The 5,000-nt window shown below is 57.7% G+C and overlaps 1 pseudogene; it reads right to left on the bottom strand.

Annotated features, from left to right (window-relative positions):
* LOC115122493 (sodium/hydrogen exchanger 5-like) overlaps nt 1-5,000 on the bottom strand; it is a 106,876-nt pseudogene that overhangs the window by 2,994 nt on the left and 98,882 nt on the right.

Below are 5,000 nucleotides of genomic sequence, written 5' to 3'. Positions count from 1 at the left end.
GCATCGTAGACACATGAACACTACCCTACCCACAATGCACCACCATAGGATCTGAGGGGGCATCGTAGACACATGAACACTACCAATCATGATCAATGATAGCAAATATCTTTTATTTTTTACAACCAACTCTGTCCCAGTGTCCACACTTACATACTACCTAGCGTGAACCAATGTCATGCCTGAGCATCCTAGATAATGTACTAGTGTGGATATTGGAACGTAGCCCTGGATTCCAGAACCCACAGAAATAGTTTGAGCGAGTGAGAACTGGGAACACAGGTTATGAAGGAACGCTAATTGAAATCACCTGACCTGACTCCATTTCCAGTGTGTTTAAGACGAACACATGAACACTACAGTACCCACAATGCAGTGTGTTTAAGAGTGTGACTCACCTTTGTCCTGCCAGCTGACGTTCCGTCGAGGTTTGTCGTTGAGGTCCTGTTCTTTAACGTCCGATCCTCTCCGCTGTAGGAGGGAGAGAAAACACCCGTTAGAATGTCTATTACAGGCAGGACCCGCAGGAAACCAGGCAGGACCCGCAGGAAACCAGGCAGGACCCGCAGGAAACCAGGCAGGACCCGCAGGAAACCAGGCAGGACCCGCAGGAAACCAGGCAGGACCCGCAGGAAACCAGGCAGGACCCGCAGGAAACCAGGCAGGACCCGCCAGGAAACCAGGAAACCAGGCAGGACCCGCAGGAAACCAGGCAGGACCCGCAGGAAACCAGGCAGGACCCAGGACCCACAGGAAACCAGGGACCCGCAGGACCAGGCAGGACCCACAGGAAACCAGGCAGGACCCACAGGAAACCAGGCAGGACCCGCAGGAAACCAGGCAGGACCCGCAGGAAACCAGGCAGGACCCGCAGGAAACCAGGCAGGACCCGCAGGGCAAACCAGAGGAAACCAGGAGGACCCACAGGAAACCAGGCAGGACCCACAGGAAACCAGACAGGACCCACAGGAAACCAGACAGGACCCACAGGAAACCAGGCAGGACCCACAGGAAACCAGACAGGACCCGGAAACCAGAGGAAACCAGGCAGGACCCGCAGGAAACCAGGGAAACCAGGCAGGACCCGCAGGAAACCAGGCCCAGGACCAGGCAGGACCCGCAGGAAACCAGGCAGGACCCGGACAGGAAACCAGACAGGACCCACAGGAAACCAGGCAGGACCCACAGGAAACCAGGCAGGACCCGCAGGAAACCAGGCAGGACCCGCCAGGAAACCAGGCAGGACCCGCAGGAAACCAGGCAGGACCCAGGACACCCGCAGGAAACCAAACCAGGCAGGACCCGCAGGAAACCAGGCAGGACCCACAGGAAACCAGGCAGGACCCGCAGGAAACCAGGCAGGACCCGCAGGAAACCAGGCAGGACCCACAGGAAACCAGGCAGGACCCGCAGGAAACCAGGCAGGACCCGCAGGAAACCAGGCAGGACCCGCAGGAAACCAGACAGGACCCCAGGCAGGAAACCAGACAGGACCCGCAGGAAACCAGGCAGGACCCGCAGGAAACCAGGCAGGACCCACAGGAAACCAGGCAGGACCCACAGGAAACCAGACAGGACCCACAGGAAACCAGGCAGGACCCACAGGAAACCAGGCAGGACCCACCCGCAGGAAACCAGGCAGGACCCGCAGAAACCAGGCAGGACCCGCAGGAAACCAGGCAGGACCCACAGGAAACCAGACAGGACCCGCAGGAAACCAGACAGGACCCACAGGAAACCAGGCAGGACCCGCAGGAAACCAGGCAGGACCCACAGGAAACCAGACAGGACCCGACCCGAGGAAACCAGACAGGAAACCAGACAGGACCCGACAGGAAACCAGGCAGGACCCGCAGGAAACCAGGCAGGACCCACAGGAAACCAGGCAGGACCCGCAGGAAACCAGGCCAGGCAGGACCCGCAGGAAACCAGGCAGGACCCGCAGGAAACCAGGCAGGACCCGCAGGAAACCAGGCAGGACCCGCAGGAAACCAGGCAGGACCCGCAGGAAACCAGGCAGGACCCGCAGGGAAACCAGACAGGACCCGCAGGAAACCAGACAGGACCCACAGGAAACCAGGCAGGACCCACAGGAAACCAGGCCAGGCAGGACCCGCAGGACCCACAGGAAACCAGACAGGACCCACAGGAAACCAGGCAGGACCCACAGGAAACCAGACAGGACCCGCAGGAAACCAGGCAGGACCCACAGGAAACCAGACATGACCCACAGGAAACCAGACAGGACCCACAGGAAACCAGACAGGACCCACAGGAAACCAGACAGGACCCACAGGAAACCCGGCAGGACCCACAGGAAACCCGGCAGGACCCACAGGAAACCAACACCATATGATTCATTCCAGAGGAGGCTGGTGGGAGGGAGCTATAGGACAGGCTCATTGTAATGGCTGGAACGGAATCAATGGAAACGGAGTCAAACATATTGTTTCCATGTGTTTGATTCAATTCCAGCCAATACCATAAGGCAATCCTCCTACAACTCCTCCCACTTCTGATTACTTCCTATTTCTCCCATCCGCAACAGAGAACGGTCCAATGCTCTGGCTATACCGTTGAAGGCCCTGGCTATACCGTTGAAGGCCCTGGCTATACTGTTGAAGGCCCTGGCTATACCGTTGAAGGCCCTGGCTATACCGTTGTAGACCCTGGCTATACCGTTGAAGGCCCTGGCTATACCGTTGAAGAACCTGGCTATACTGTTGAAGGCCCGGGCTATACTGTTGAAGTCCCTGGCTATACTGTTGAAGGCCCTGGCTATACCGTTGAAGGCCCTGGCTATACCGTTGAAGTACCCTGGCTATACTGTTGAAGGCCCTGGCTATACCGTTGAAGGCCCTGGCTATACCGTTGAAGGCCCTGGCTATACCCCTGGCTATACCGTTGAAGGCCCTGGCTATACCGTTGAAGGCCCTGGCTATACCGTTGAAGGCCCTGGCTATACCGTTGAAGGCCCTGGCTATACCGTTGAAGGCCCTGGCTATACCGTTGAAGGCCCTGGCTATACCGTTGAAGGCCCTGGCTATACCGTTGAATACCGTTGAAGGCCCTGGCTATACCGTTGAAGGCCCTGGCTATACCGTTGAAGGCCCTGGCTATACCGTTGAAGGCCCTGGCTATACCGTTGAAGGCCCTGGCTATACCGTTGAAGGCCCTGGCTATAACCCAGTACAGACAACCCAGCCCAGCCTGTCTAAAGCCCAGTACAGACAGCCCAGCCCACCCTGTCTAAAACCCAGTACAGACAACCCAGCCCAGCCCGTCTAAAACCCAGTACAGACAGCCCAGCCCAGCCCTGCCTAAAACCCAGTACAGAGCCCAGCCCACCCTGTCTAAAACCCAGTACAGACAACCCAGCCCAGCCCGTCTAAAACCCAGTACAGACAACCCAGCCCAGCCCTGCCTAAAACCCAGTACAGAGCCCAGCCCACCCTGTCTAAAACCCAGTACAGAGCCCAGCCCACCCTGCCTAAAACCCAGTACAGACAGCCCAGCCCACCCCGTCTAAAACCCAGTACAGAGCCCAGCCCAGCCTGCCTAAAACCCAGTACAGAGCCCAGCCCACCCTGTCTAAAACCCAGTACAGAGCCCAGCCCACCCTGCCTAAAACCCAGTACAGAGCCCAGCCCACCCTGCCTAAAACCCAGTACAGAGCCCAGCCCACCCTGCCTAAAACCCAGTACAGAGCCCAGCCCACCCTGTCTAAAACCCAGTACAGAGCCCAGCCCACCCTGCCTAAAACCCAGTACAGAGCCCAGCCCACCCTGCCTAAAACCCAGTACAGAGCCCAGCCCACCCTGCCTAAAACCCAGTACAGAGCCCAGCCCACCCTGCCTAAAACCCAGTACAGAGCCCAGCCCACCCTGTCTAAAACCCAGTACAGAGCCCAGCCCACCCTGCCTAAAACCCAGTACAGAGCCCAGCCCACCCTGTCTAAAACCCAGTACAGAGCCCAGCCCACCCTGTCTAAAACCCAGTACAGAGCCCAGCCCACCCTGTCTAAAACCCAGTCGATGTGTGACCTTAAGCGTTTGACCTCTGTAGGCTCAGGGACAAACAGCCCAGTCCAACCCAGCACAGCCAAGTCGTGGCCGAATCCCAGCCTCAATAGAAACACCAGGAAATGAATATAGGATGTTATGCACAGACTGTGAAGGGCAACCAACCCTGTCCAACATAGACAACCCAGCACAACACAATAAAGACCCAGCCCAGTTTAGCCTGCACTACATTAAGATATGGTGACATATGCTCAGATTAAAAGATCACTAGGTAGACTAGTGGTTAGAGTGGAGGGGCGGCAGGTAGACTAGTGGTTAGAGTGGAGGGACGGAGCGGCAGGTAGACTAGTGGTTAGAGTGGAGGGACGGCAGGTAGACTAGTGGTTAGAGTGGAGGGGCGGCAGGTAGTCTAGTGGTTAGAGTGGAGGGGCGGAGCGGCAGGTAGACTAGTGGTTAGAGTGGAGGGACGGCAGGTAGACTAGTGGTTAGAGTGGAGGGGCGGGGCGGCAGGTAGACTAGTGGTTAGAGTGGAGGGACGGCAGGTAGACTAGTGGTTAGAGTGGAGGGGCGGCAGGTAGTCTAGTGGTTAGAGTGGAGGGGCGGAGCGGCAGGTAGACTAGTGGTTAGAGTGGAGGGACGGCAGGTAGACTAGTGGTTAGAGTGGAGGGGCGGGGCGGCAGGTAGACTAGTGGTTAGAGTGGAGGGACGGCAGGTAGACTAGTGGTTAGAGTGGAGGGGCGGCAGGTAGTCTAGTGGTTAGAGTGGAGGGGCGGAGCGGCAGGTAGACTAGTGGTTAGAGTGGAGGGACGGCAGGTAGACTAGTGGTTAGAGTGGAGGGACGGCAGGTAGACTAGTGGTTAGAGTGGAGGGGCGGCAGGTAGTCTAGTGGTTAGAGTGGAGGGGCGGAGCGGCAGGTAGACTAGTGGTTAGAGTGGAGGGACGGCAGGTAGACTAGTGGTTAGAGTGGAGGGACGGCAG

Source organism: Oncorhynchus nerka, linkage group LG27, assembly GCF_034236695.1.
Source record: "Oncorhynchus nerka isolate Pitt River linkage group LG27, Oner_Uvic_2.0, whole genome shotgun sequence".
Classification (NCBI taxonomy): Eukaryota; Metazoa; Chordata; class Actinopteri; order Salmoniformes; family Salmonidae; genus Oncorhynchus; species Oncorhynchus nerka.
Note: the sequence above shows the minus strand (reverse complement) of the source record. Positions and strands in the feature narration are given on the sequence as shown.